The following is a 15,865-nucleotide window of genomic DNA, read 5'->3' on the forward strand; positions in this document are numbered from 1 at the left end:
TTGGTCATCACTGTCCTTAGGTTGGATGATGTATTGGGTTTATTTAAAATTATATATTGAATTTTAAAAAAAATTAAAATTTAAGTTTTCTGTCGGTTTTTAATTTTGTTATGGAGGTTAGAATGGGGTAAGACCCCGTTATCGGGAGCAGGTGTGCTTTACCTGCATGTGATATCAGCTTAGACAGAAATCGGACTGTACGTGCGAGTGGAGAGAGGCTTATCGGACGGTCCGACTTGCTCACAACAACACGAACTGTGAGATTTGTTGACTGGCTTCCACGTGTCGCAGCTCCCTTGTTCCCCAGGACGGTGCTCCCTTAACCAGCATTGAACCCTTTACTTCATCCACACCTACTTTCGAATCCCTTTCAAGCCATCATTTTGATCTATCCCCACCCAGCAGCCACGCATATTCTCCCTTCTTCTTCATCCTTCAACAAGGCTTGTTGTTTCTCCTTTACCCAAAACAGATTAAGATGTCAAAGAAGAAAAAATATAGAGATGTTGATTGTCCTGAATTTTATATTATAAATTATCTTAGCTATGAAGATTATATAAGTGTATTTATTAATTTTTTTTATATTTCAGAATCATTATTATTGTTGTTAGAAATTTAATTATAGTTAAGCTTAGGAGATATATAGCAGGCTCATTATTATTATTATTATTATTATTATTATTATTATTATTATTAGAAAGTAAAAAGGTGCCGAATTTTTAAAAATAATGTAGAGAATTTTGATTAACAATTAGACTTTGTAGAATATAATACAACGTGTTAACTTTCGGATAATCAAGTAAATTTAGAAGTTAAAATATTATTACTTAGTAAATTAGATTTAGTAAAATTATGTATGATAGTTGTGTGGTGTGATTTAAAATTTTGAATTAATATTTGTTTGTTGAGTTACTGGTGATAAATGATTAATAATGATAGTTAATTAATTGGTAGGTTAGGATGGTAATGAATAAATTTGGTAATTAACCAAAAATTTAGCATGATGTTACTTAATTAGTTACTCTAGTTAGAAAATTATGATGTTTTAGTAGTAAATTAGTAATTGTTAATAATTTAACTAGTATTTTATGTTTTTGTAAAGTTCACGGATGTTGACGTATGATCCCCTCCCCCTGGATCGGTACGATGATAGAGTGGAGGAGCAGTTATGGTTTATTGATTTTTATCATGCGTCCCAAATTGGAATAGTTCAATGTCAGAAAACACTAGTGAATGCTTTAGTTGAAAGGTAGCATCCAGAGACACATACCTTTCACCTTCCGGTTGGTGAATGTGCTGTGACGCTGGAAGATGTGACCTTAATTCTCGGTCTTTCGACGGATGATCTTCCAGTCACAGGGATGACTATTAGTAGTTTTGAAGCCTTAGAGGCGGAGTGTCTGCACCAATTTGGGGTTGCTCTGAGAAAGTCAGACTGTAGAGGAAGCTGCATAAAACTGACATGGCTTCGTGATCTGAAAGAACGTTTGCAGTTGATTGATGAAAACAGTATACAGAGGTACGTGAAGTGCCACATTATGTTGTTGATCGGTACGATCTTGTTTGGAGACAAATCTGGGGCATCTGTGCACTGGAAGTTTCTGTCCTTGCTAAGTGATTTTGGCAGTATTGGACAGTAAAGTTGAGGTTCGGCATGCCTAGCCCACCTTTGCAGGGGATTATGCAGGGCATCTCGTTATGACTGTAAGGAGATCGATGGTCCACTAACACTCTTGCTCGTTTGGACTTTTATGCGAATGCCGTATCTAGCACCGGTTCTGAGGGAACCCCACAGTTTTTCGCTTGCAAATAGGTAACATTATCTTACGTAGACTCTGTATCTTCATATTTAGAATCGACTTGTATTAATGAAATACGTCATATTAGGTGGCGTAACTGGGAGCGTGGAGACCGACGCTTTAGGTATCTTACACTTGCTCACTTTAGGAAGGCATTCGATGATCTTCAGGAAGGCCATGTATATTTTCAGTACAGAAGTATCTGATTTTGGTTTAATGTTATTGTTATTTGGATTGTAATAATGAGTCTCGTTAATTTTCACCAGTTTGTGTGGGTTGCTTATGCTGTGGATCGCGTGGATCCAGATATAATTCCTCCTGACATCTACATGCATTCGGTTGTGTGGAGTGCTACAATGCCATTGGTGTCTTTTGAATGCATTGAGTGGCATGCTATCGATCGGTGTAGGCAACAGTTCGATTTTGTTCAGGGAGTTCCTCATCAGGAATGGAATCTAGACAAGGCACACAATGAAGTTCTAACTGGGCCTAAGAATCTTAACTGGGTCACAACCACGAGTCATTCATTTTGGGTTATGCAATGGACAAACAGGTATAATCACGTTCTTACTGAGCTTCCCATGCCTCCACAGCATCCCTTAGATATTTACATGCACTGGTACCATAATAAATATGACCACCACTTGAACTTGTCAAATCTTGTGGTTCAAGAGAATGATGAGGGTGATCAGGTCATGAATGATGTGATTGAAGAGGATGAAGAGAATGAAGAACAGTTACCACATTCACCGCCACCTCCACCCCCATCTCCACCCCCACAAGAACAACCTTAGTCCTCAAGCCAATATGTACCTCAGACGCAGTTTACCTCATCATACCCAATCCATCAACAGTATTGGAGTGTGCCACAGTATGACTTAGGAGATGGAGGTTCTTTTAGCCAGTTGTTTGGGTTCATGGCTGTAGATGCAGGCCAATCACAATATGGCCATCAGCCTGATATTATGGCGGGTAGGTATTCCTTGGATGCGAGGTACCCGGGCATCACTTCCTCCGGTGCTTCGAGAGGGTTGGTTTCTGGTGACTCTAGTAGAAGTGAAGGTGGTCGAAGAGTTCTTAATAGTCAAAACCTCATCGTGTTGCGATGAGTCTAATTGAAGAAAATGCCAAGACACTTGAGGAATTTCTGCCGCGACGACAACCATACGAAAAAAATTAATACACGAATATTTAATAACCAAATTTAAAGGTAGATCAATATTCACTGCATCAATTATGATATAAATAAATTTTATATCAGGTTTTATCTCAGTCTAAACAAAATAAAAACCTAAACACATAATTACCTAAATAATTACTACATACTAATTTATATTTAACTAAACCAATAACTAATTAAAAAAACTATTATCTTAAACTTACCTAAATAAACACAATAAACAACTGCTAATTGGGTATATATTCACATGTCACTTAACTTTCACGTCCATCGATCAACATACATTATTAGAAAATTCTAATCTTTTTTATAAATATAGCCAATTATGTACCTGCACTCATATATTCCGGAAACTCCGGAACATGCATGGCATCCAAATCCAACACTCGCATGAAAGATGGCTCCCCAAACGGCACTTCGTTCACGAGTGCATTTGTCACATCTGTCACATTTGGGGCCACAGTGCCGTCACCTTGATTTTCATCTCCGTCTGGACCAACAACTTCGTAATTGCTTTCGAACTGTTCTTCACTGTCACTATTGTAATCTTCTCGTACAATATTCTGGTCGGCTTCAGATTGTTCGAATTCAATATACAACTCGATGAACGAGATTCGAGCACGACTTTCAATATACATTGAAAACATCTCTTGCATACTCACTTCGTCCGTTACATATTTGGTTTCAAATTGGACGAATCCACCAAACATCGGTATGGGATATCTCAAAATCTATCTTCTCACAGATCACACCTTTGAACTCTTTAAATGCGATTGTGAAGGGAATAACAACATCTAACGAATTTTCACAAATAAATTTCACTCCTTCGGAAGTTTGTAACAAAATCTGACCAAAGTAATACACTTTTAAAAGAACTCTATCATCTATTTCTCTCACTTACCTAAATAAAAACAGAAACTTCAAAACCAAAATTTTTTACTTCATTTTAGAGAAGAGAGAACACAGGTAGAAGAAAGGAGAAGAAGAAGTCGAGCAAGAAGAAGAACAACACCAGATCTGAAATCTTCTTCACGAGTAACACACTTTTATATATATATGCACGCATAACTCGGACCCAGCGATTACTTGCTTCTGATTCAAAAATACACTATAATACTCAAATCGGACCATGCAACTTAATATACGAATTTCTAATAAAATTTAAATACACACAACACGGACGGTCCGATTTGACGTTGAAATTTCAAATTTTTCCTCCCTTCAAATCGGACTCTCCGATTTGATCAGCCACTTTTACTTGCAAAAAATTTGCACGGTCTGAATTCTTCATCCTGCAGCTGAGCAAAAAAGCTGCCCCACATAATAGTCTAGCTTCCCTGTAACCGATAACCATGCACAACACAACCGTGATTTTCATAACTAAAAAAATGAGCCGATAAATTTTCACCACACGTCTCAATATATAATTTTTATATTAATTTTATTTATTTAAAAAAATCCCTAATAATTTAGGTTAGATATCTATATATCAGTAAATAGGCCACGTATGAAACTGATGCTAAATGTTAATGACTTATTAGTGCATAAAGAAAATAATGATTTAGTACATAAAGTCTTAGTCAATGCCAACTGTTGAATCAGATATATCAGTTATGTAGCTAGTATATACTCAAATAGCAGAATTATTTATCAATTTTTTTTTTCACTGCGAGAACCAACAACGAAATAATTAAACAATCTGCATATATAGTTGTTGGAAGTGACACTACTAGTGCTTAATATAATACTAAATGAAGTGAGATTGAAACCCAACTACTCGAGAAAAACACTTTATGGTAAAACCTACCTCGAACCTTTACTATTCACAATAAGTCAATAATGAGATTTTTTCCTACTATAAAATAAAAAAGAGTTTTATTTTTCAAAAAAAAATTATTCTAATTTTAATTTAATTTTATTAGGTATACACTAAAATTTATTATTAGTATAAAATATTTATTAAAATACAAAATATATATTAGATATAAATTAAATTATATATATATTTATAAAAAATATATAATAATTGATGATATTTGTGACTGATTTTAATGTACAAATAATATTTTTAAAATTCAAATCATATCCACCGATTTTATTTAACATATACACACACGCTCATTTATGAATTTCTTTTTTTAGTGTGCCTAAGAGCTTTTTTTTCTAAAACAACTTGTGTCCATGTAATAATTTTTCTAAAAAAATTAGGTTTGATGAGTAATACGTACTATTTTCATAGGAAAACAATGCTGGTCTAGACACTTACTAAACCCGATTAACAGAAAACCACACACGTATTACCGTTAAACCTAAACATAGGAGACTATAGTAATCTTATGAAATACTTGTTGACTACGTGCCTAAATAGCCAAATAGGAGTATAGGACACATCTTCTTTTTATATTAAAAATAAAATAAACCACACAATAATTAATTTTAATGTACAAATAATATTTTTGACAAAAAATTAGTCACTGCATGATTATAAGAGCAACTCTAATGGGTAGTATGTTGAGGCCCTGCTTCTGACAAAAGAGGAACGGGACCGCTGGAGAGGAGAAGAAACGAATTCTTGCACGGATCTCAAGGTGAAGAAGTCCCTCTAAACAGGGACTCAAATTAACTAATAATAACTTGCCATTTGGCAAGTTATTATAAAAATAAATAAATATAAAATCTGAAATAATTAAATAATTAAATAATAATTAAATTAGTAATAATTATAATAAAAATTATATTAAATAATTATATTTTTATTTAATTAATAATTTATATTAATTATTTAAATAATAATTAATTAAATAATTAATTAAATTAAATAATTAAGTTTTTATTTAATTAATAATTTATATTAATTATTTATATTATAATTAATATTGAATATTATTTATATTATTATATTAAATTATAATTAATTAAATTTACTTACATTAAAAAATAAATTTAATTTTTATATTTATTTATTTTTATTTATAAAATTTAAAAATGCTAATCAAATTATAAAATTAGTCGTTGTAAAATTAGCCGTTGCAAAATAAGTGAAAAACGACAAGCTCTTTATGAGATAGCATGTGAGAAAATAATTAATAAGTGGTTTACTTAATGGTTTCTTGTATTCGTAGAGTTAAGTAGTATGTTTTATTTTTATCGCGTATTACCATATGTGATGTAGTCCGTTCTATTCATTTGTGACGTAATTTTTTTAAATTAGTCAATATTATTGTGCCGTTATTGTTTATGAAAGCGACCCTTGCAAAACTAGCCGTTTTAAACTTAGACAAGAAAAAACTAGCCGTTAAGTAGCCATTGCAAAACTAGTCGTTGAGAAGTAGCTACTTGTTGCGGACACACTTATAAATATCAACTATCAATGATTCAGCAACTCTATTTCAAATTTAGTTTCTCACCTCAAAAGAATACCAAAAAATACATCTTAGGATATGGCTAGAAATTTTGATGATATTTTTAATGAGGTTTTGTGTGGTAAAAGAAGATGCCGAGATAACGCACTTATGGATAATTGGATCGATGAGTGTTTATTCGATGATTCAGAAGAAGAAGATATCGATAGAAGCTCTATCTCAACTCTTCGTAGATAGATCAACAGAAATCGAGAAGAAGGACATGATCGCCTTTTCCAAGATTACTTTACAGATGAGCCGATGTATAATCCTGATATTTTTCGACGGAGATTTCGAATGAGAAGACATGTGTTCTTTCGGATAGTAGACACTCTATCAAATGTTTATCCGTATTTTCAACAGAGGGTCGATGCAACTGGGAGAAGAGGCTTGTCACCACTCCAAAAATGCACTGCTGCAATACGGATGTTAGCATACAGCATAGCAGCTAATGCTGTTGATGATTATGTGCGCATAGGCAAGAGCACTACAATTGAATGCTTGAAAAAATTTGTTGAAGGTGTCATTTCGGTGTTCGAGGATAAATACTTGTGAAAACCAAATTCAAATGATGTACGACGCCTACTACAAATGGCGGAGGGTCGTGGCTTTCTTGGCATGTTGGGTAGCATTGACTGGATGCATTGGCAATGGAAAAATTGTCCAAAGGCGTGGAAAGATATGTACATGAGTCATTATCTTGGGGTTGCAATCATAGTACTTGAGGTTGTAACATCTTCAGTTGTAGCATCTTCAAACCTCTGGATATGACATGCATTCTTTGGAGTTTCTAGTTCAAATAACGATATCAACGTGTTAGATTATTCACCAGTATTCGATGATATTCTAAATGACCGTACTCCGAAAGTAAATTATACTATTAATGGTAATAATTATACTATGAGATACTATTTAGCAGATTGTATTTATCTTGAATGGGCCACATTTGTCAAATCAATCTCAAAATCACAAGAAAAAAATGCAAGTTATTTGCACAATACCAAGAAGGACAAAGAAAAGATGTGAAGTGAGTATTCGGAGTGTTGCAAATACGTTTTGCAATTATACGTGGTCCAGCGCACTTTTGGGAAAAAAAGAAGCTTGCAAACATAATAAGAGCTTGTATTATATTGCATAATATGATTGTTGAGGATGAAAGAGACACTTATGCAGAAAACTTTGCTCAAAGTTTAGAGTATGACAATGTCGAAAATGACTTATCATAACCTCAGCTGGGAGAGGAAGATTTTGCACCATACCATCAATTTCTCCAAAGAAATGCCTAACTTTGAAATAGGCAGCAGCATAGACAGTTGAAAGAGGATTTGATTGAACACATATGACAATTTCACAATGATTGTCGTCAACTATAGAGTTTAACTATGTTTTTCTTTATATTAAGTAATTTTACAAATTAGTGTAATCTTAAATTATATATTGTGTATTATTGTTATATATGAATTTTTTAATATTAATATTTTTAATAGTGAATTATTTTTAAATTTATAAATTTAAATAATATTATTTAAAAAAATTAATTACATTAATTTTAAGTATTTTAATTAATTAATTAAGTAGGACCACAATAGAGACTAAAGTTAGTTCCTTTTAATAGAGAAGAGAGAGATATTTTGAGTTCCTATTTACTGTTTATGACGCAAAAGTAATAGAGTATAAAGATATTAGTGTATAATAGTGAGTTAGTTAAGTTGTGGACTGAATAACAAGAATTGGTTATTCTGTTATCTTGTTACTGCAACTGTGTTGTTATTGCTATAAATGGCATAATGCAGTACTCTTGTAAGGAAAGCTTAATACACTTTTCAATTTAATATCCTTTTGTTTCTATGATTACTCTGAGTCTTCTCTCAATCCTTTCATGGTATCATAGAGCCAGGTTGTGAATCCATGGCTTCTATCATTCCCGCCCAATCAAACCCTCCCACTAACATTTTTTCTGCACCCGTTCTTAAAGAACTTACTGAAGATACATTCAAAACGTGGAATCAATTAGCCTTACACGTTATTCATGCTAACAGGCTGGGCTCTCATCTCAGCCAAGATCAGATTCCTCCTCAATATGCGAATGATGCTGCGCGCCTTGCCAGTACCGAATCTGAAGCATTCAAGGATTGGATCACCAAAGATCACTATTTGTTTACATGGTTGCTCACCTCCATTGATTCTTCCTTCAAGAATCGCATGTTGGACTGTACCTACGCTTATCAAGTCTGGAATAATATTCAAGAATATTTTGCCAAGATCTCCAAGATCAAGATTCAACAGTTGAAAGCACAACTCAAACTGGTTCAAAAGCAAGGACTTTCGGCTACTGAGTATTTGAAGAAAATTCGCACAATAGTTGATGCTTTAGCTGCAAATGGATATGTTCTCTCTGTTGAAGATCATATTTCAGCGATTACTGATGGTTTGATAGAGGATTATACCTTGTATCTCTCTAGTGTCATGACAAAATTTGACTCTTTAACACTCATGGAAGCTGAAGCCCTTTTACTGGGTCATGAAGACATGCTTACAAGATTCAGAAAGTCTGATCTCTCTCAATTTCAAGCTCACTACACTCAAGCCTCTTATCCACCAAGAAGATCTACTGCTACATTTAACAATGGAGGCCGAAGAGGAAGAGGTTTTCGTGGAGCACGTGGAGGTCGCACCTTCAATTCCAATTTTCGACCCCAATGTCAGGTGTGTGGTCGCATGGGACACACTGCCCTGAATTGCTTTCATCGGTTCAATCAAGCATACCAGGCTTCCTCCTCACCTTCTCAATCATCCTCAGCTCCACAATCTCCTCTGCCACCTCCATCGACTTATCATCAACCTCAAGCTTACCTAGCCACACCTTCAGTTCTATCCGACTCTACATGGCTCCCAGACACTGGTGCGAGCCATCACATCTCCCCTGATCCGAATAATCTTTTTCACCCCTCAGCTTATCAAGGTTCTGACCAGATTCTAGTAGGTAATGGTTCAGGTAGTGCAATTTCCTCTATTGGTCACTCTTATTTAATTAATCTTGAGACTAAAAAATGTTTCATTCTTGATCACTTAATTCATTCTCCTGACATTGCAAGAAATCTCATCAGTCTTCACAAATTTGCTTGTGACAATGCTTGTTATTTTGAATTTCATCCTAATGAATGCTTTGTTAAATCTCAGGCCTCCAAGAACGTTCTTCTCAAAGGGAGATCTAATCATGGAATTTATGAATTTGAGAATGTTGCAGTAGTTCAATCTAGGCCTAATGATACTTCTTTTTCTTCGTCTGTTAAGAGTGCTCCAAGTACTTTTCTTGCTCAATCAGATTCTTATAATCTATGGCATCAAAGGCTTGGTCATTGTGCTTCTAAAACTGCTATAGCTGTAATGAATAAATGTCATGTTCCTATTAATATCAATTCAATAAATTCTGGTTTGTGTGAATCTTGTTGCAAAGCTAAGATGCATCTATTACCTTTCTCTAATGATTCTTATAATTTTCATGCTCCATTAGATATGATTTATTCTGATATTTGGGGACCCTCTCCCATTACTTCCTTTAATGGTTTCAATTATTATATTTCTTTCATTGATGCATATACCAGATACACATTTGTTTTTCTTTTAAATTCAAAGTCTCAAGCTTTTCAAGCTTTTTTACAATTTCAAGCAAATATAGAAAGACATACTGGTTTGAAAATCAAAGCACTTCAAACTGATCATGGCTGAGAATACCTTTCTACATCTTTCACTCAATATCTAGCTTCTCAAGGCATTACACATCGTTTTTCATGTCCTTATACACACCAACAGAATGGAAGAGCTGAGAGAAAACATAGGCATATTACTGAAATTGGTTTAGCCATGTTGGCTGCTACATCACTTCCCTTGTTACATTGGGATGATGCATTCCTCTCAGCCACTTACATAATCAACAGATTACCCTCCTCTAATACTAAGACCTTGTCTCCTTATGAACTTTTACACAATCATAGCCCTGATTATTCTTTTTTAAAAGTATTTGGATGTGCCTGTTATCCTTGTTTAAAGCCTTATACCTCTAATAAATTTGATTTCAAATCTGATTTATCAGTTTTCTTAGGTTATGCTCCAAACCATAAGGGATACAAGTGTCTTACCAAGAGTGGTAAGGTGGTAATTACTCGTCATGTTCTCTTTGATGAACATAAATTTCCCTATATTGATCTCTTTTCTAACACCAATCCTCCTCTTGTTAAAAATCAATTTCCTCATACTGTCCTTACTTTTCCAATTTTAACATCCTCCCCCTCATATACCTCAGATTCTATTTTTCATGATCCATCATTATCTTCTTCTTCTAATGGTGGTCGTGTACAAATTCAAAATGTTCCTTCATCTAATAATGCTTTACCCTCAAATTCTTCACCACCATTTGTTTCAGACACCACTACATCTCTGCAGCCTCCTCATAATATTTTCTCCCAAAGAGATTTTCCAACTGTATATACAGACAGTATTCCTATTTCTGGGATTGAGATACAACTTGGTGCTAATTCTAATGTTATTCCTACCACTAATTCTCATCCTATGATCACCAGATCAAAATCTGGTGTATCAAAGCCTGCCTCTTTTTCTGTTATCACTACAACCTCTTCTTCCAATGACTTGATTAATCAACCCCCTACTACTGTTTCTCAAGCTTTGAATTCTACCCATTGGAAACAAGCAATGCTGGATGAATTACAAGCTCTATATAACACTAAAACATGGTCTATTGTACCAGCTCCATCTCATACTAAGGTCATTGGTTGTAGATGGATATGCATCCTAATGGTGAGATTATGAAATATAAGGCTCGTCTTGTAGCGAAAGGTAATCATCAAATCGAAGGTATCGATTTTGATCAGGTTTTTGCCCCGGTGATCAAGCCTCCTACAATTCGCATTATTTTAACCCTTGCTCTATCTTATAAATGGCAAATTAAACAACTAGATTTTAACAATGCATTTCTTAACGGTGACTTAACTGAGCTTGTTTACATGAAGCAACCCCCTGGGTTTCACCAAGGTGATAATTTACAGGTTTGTCAATTACATAAATCACTCTATAGTTTGAAGCAAGCGCCCAGATCTTGGTTTCTCAAGCTTGCTACCACTTTGGCTAAATTTGGGTTCACTAAGACACGGTCTGATCATTGTTTATTTATGAAACACTCAGGTGATCTTAAACTTTACATATTAGTCTATGTTGATGATATATTGATAACTGAAAATGACTCTCAGGCTATTCAAAGTACTATCACAGATTTAAATCAGATTTTTTCATTAAAGGACCTTGGTAAGTTTAGTTATTTTTTAGGCATTGAAGCTCATAAATCACATACTGGTTCTTATCATTTATCACAAACAAGATACATTCAGGATGTGTTATCCAAGGCTGGCATGGTAGACTCTAAAGGAGTGCCAACGCCTATGGTAACTACAATGAAATTAACAAAACAAGGCACTGATTATTTTCATAACCCAACTTTATATCGATCTATTGTTGGTTCCCTGCAATACGCTACTATTACACGCCCTGATATTGCTTATTCAGTGAACAAGGTTAGCCAATATATGCAAGCTCCTCTTATGTCACATTGGAAATGTGTAAAGAGGATCCTAAGGTACCTTGCTGGAACAGTAAATCAGGGGATTCTATTTCATCCTAGTACTGATTTAAGGTTATTTGCTTTCTCAGATTCTGATTGGGGGTCAGACTTGGATGATCGACGATCCACTTGCGGTTTTTGCATTTATCTTGGCTCAAATGTGATCTCCTGATCCAGTAGAAAGCAAGCTTCAGTAAGTAGAAGTAGTACAGAGGCAGAATATCGGGGTCTTGCAGCATGTGATTCTGAGCTCATTTGGGTGCTTCACTTGCTTGAGGAACTTCAAGTCAAAATCTCAGCCACTCCAATACTATATTGTGACAATATTAGTGCAGTTTTGTTAGCTGAAAATCCAATTCTCCACAGTAGGACTAAACATTTTGAGTTAGACCTTCACTTCGTGCGAGAAAGGGTGAACCGCAAGCAGCTTAGTGTTGTTCATATCAGTGCCACTGATCAAGTGGCTGATATCTTTACTAAGCCATTATCTCTAGAATTCTTTGACAAATTTAAAAACAAACTTAAAGTAACTCCTCGATGGTGACTTTAAGTTTGAGGGGGGCTAATAGAGTATAAAGATATTAGTGTATAATAGTGAGTTAGTTAAGTTGTGGACTGAATAACAAGAATTGGTTATTCTGTTATCTTGTTACTGCAACTGTGTTGTTATTGCTATAAATGGCATAATGCAGTACTCTTGTAAGGGAAGCTTAATACACTTTTCAATTTAATATCCTTTTGTTTCTATGATTACTCTGAGTCTTCTCTCAATCCTTTCAAAAAGCTTATGTAAAATTACTTTTTATGATAAGTGGACCATAAATAGGACTGAGTATAAATTCCCTATCTACTGTCTCAAATGTCCCACGCAATTCCCAGCCACACCCTTCTCTTCCCGAATAAAACACACACAATCATCAAAATTAATTTATCAAATATATTCTTCTCATTTTAGGTATTTTTTATTCCATAATTCATTCTCGTCATATTCACAAAATATCTACAAGATTAATAGTTGAGATAATTAGTAGATATTTTTGTCTTGAGACATACAATAAAATTAGGTCAAAATTCAACAAATTAAAGAGTTCAGTAACATAATTTTGAGTCACGTTATCTCTGTATTTCTGCATTCTTTTCGTCACCAAAACAAATAAAAAATATCATAGGAACAATCACATGATTATAGGGTTAGCAATGGATAATAATAGAGTAAAATTTATACTTCACCCTAATCTTATTTACAAATTTAAAAAATCTCTTTAAAATACAATCTTTATCTTATTCATAAATTGAAAATTTTTAATTCTAATTTTACTTGCATTCTAAAATTAAGAGATTTTTCAACTGTATATACAGACAGTATTTCTATTTCTGGGATTGAGATACAACTTGGTGCTAATTCTAATGTTATTCCTACCACTAATTCTCATCCTATGATCACCAGATCAAAATCTGGTGTATCAAAGCCTGCCTCTTTTTCTGTTATCACTACAACCTCTTCTTCCAATGACTTGATTAATCAACCCCCTACTACTGTTTCTCAAGCTTTGAATTCTACCCATTGGAAACAAGCAATGCTGGATGAATTACAAGCTCTATATAACACTAAAACATGGTCTATTGTACCAGCTCCATCTCATGCTAAGGTCATTGGTTGTAGATGGATATTCACCATCAAAAGGCATCCTAATGGTGAGATTATGAAATATAAGGCTCGTCTTGTGGCGAAAGATAATCATCAAATCGAAGGTATTGATTTTGATCAGGTTTTTGCCCCGGTGATCAAGCCTCCTACAATTCGCATTATTTTAACCCTTGCTCTATCTTATAAATGGCAAATTAAACAACTAGATTTTAACAATGCATTTCTTAACGGTGACTTAACTGAGCTTGTTTACATGAAGCAACCCCCTGGGTTTCACCAAGGTGATAATCTACAGGTTTGTCAATTACATAAATCACTCTATGGTTTGAAGCAAGCGCCCAGATCTTGGTTTCTCAAGCTTGCTACCACTTTGGCTAAATTTGGGTTCACTAAGACACGGTCTGATCATTGTTTATTTATGAAACACTCAGGTGATCTTAAACTTTACATATTAGTCTATGTTGATGATATATTGATAACTGGAAATGACTCTCAGGCTATTCAAAGTACTATCACAGATTTAAATCAGATTTTTTCCTTAAAGGACCTTGGTGAGTTTAGTTATTTTTTAGGCATTGAAGCTCATAAATCACATACTGGTTCTTATCATTTATCACAAACAAGATACATTCAGGATGTGTTATCCAAGGCTGGCATGGTAGACTCTAAAGGAGTGCCAACGCCTATGGTAACTACAATGAAATTAACAAAACAAGGCACTGATTATTTTCATAACCCAACTTTATATCGATCTATTGTTGGTTCCCTGCAATACGCTACTATTACACGCCCTGATATTGCTTATTCAGTGAACAAGGTTAGCCAATATATGCAAGCTCCTCTTATGTCACATTGGAAATGTGTAAAGAGGATCCTAAGGTACCTTGCTGGAACAGTAAATCAGGGGATTCTATTTCATCCTAGTACTGATTTAAGGTTATTTGCTTTCTCAGATTCTGATTGGGGGTCAGACTTGGATGATCGACGATCCACTTGCGGTTTTTGCATTTATCTTGGCTCAAATGTGATCTCCTGATCCAGTAGAAAGCAAGCTTCAGTAAGTAGAAGTAGTACAGAGGCAGAATATCGGGGTCTTGCAGCATGTGATTCTGAGCTCATTTGGGTGCTTCACTTGCTTGAGGAACTTCAAGTCAAAATCTCAGCCACTCCAATACTATATTGTGACAATATTAGTGCAGTTTTGTTAGCTGAAAATCCAATTCTCCACAGTAGGACTAAACATTTTGAGTTAGACCTTCACTTCGTGCGAGAAAGGGTGAACCGCAAGCAGCTTAGTGTTGTTCATATCAGTGCCACTGATCAAGTGGCTGATATCTTTACTAAGCCATTATCTCTAGAATTCTTTGACAAATTTAAAAACAAACTTAAAGTAACTCCTCGATGGTGACTTTAAGTTTGAGGGGGGCTAATAGAGTATAAAGATATTAGTGTATAATAGTGAGTTAGTTAAGTTGTGGACTGAATAACAAGAATTGGTTATTCTGTTATCTTGTTACTGCAACTGTGTTGTTATTGCTATAAATGGCATAATGCAGTACTCTTGTAAGGGAAGCTTAATACACTTTTCAATTTAATATCCTTTTGTTTCTATGATTACTCTGAGTCTTCTCTCAATCCTTTCAAAAAGCTTATGTAAAATTACTTTTTATGATAAGTGGACCATAAATAGGACTGAGTATAAATTCCCTATCTACTGTCTCAAATGTCCCACGCAATTCCCAGCCACACCCTTCTCTTCCCGAATAAAACACACACAATCATCAAAATTAATTTATCAAATATATTCTTCTCATTTTAGGTATTTTTTATTCCATAATTCATTCTCGTCATATTCACAAAATATCTACAAGATTAATAGTTGAGATAATTAGTAGATATTTTTGTCTTGAGACATACAATAAAATTAGGTCAAAATTCAACAAATTAAAGAGTTCAGTAACATAATTTTGAGTCACGTTATCTCTGTATTTCTGCATTCTTTTCGTCACCAAAACAAATAAAAAATATCATAGGAACAATCACATGATTATAGGGTTAGCAATGGATAATAATAGATTATACTTCATACTTCACCCTAATCTTATTTACAAATTTAAAAAATCTCTTTAAAATACAATCTTTATCTTATTCATAAATTGAAAATTCTAATTTTACATTTTACTTGCATTCTAAAATTTCACACTT

The 15,865-nt window shown here is 34.2% G+C and overlaps 1 pseudogene; it reads left to right on the forward strand.

Moving 5' to 3' along the window:
• LOC107607750 lies at nt 6,420-7,606 on the forward strand (annotated as a pseudogene).

The sequence above is a fragment of the Arachis ipaensis genome, chromosome B07 (genome assembly GCF_000816755.2).
Source record: "Arachis ipaensis cultivar K30076 chromosome B07, Araip1.1, whole genome shotgun sequence".
Lineage (NCBI taxonomy): Eukaryota > Viridiplantae > Streptophyta > Magnoliopsida > Fabales > Fabaceae > Arachis > Arachis ipaensis.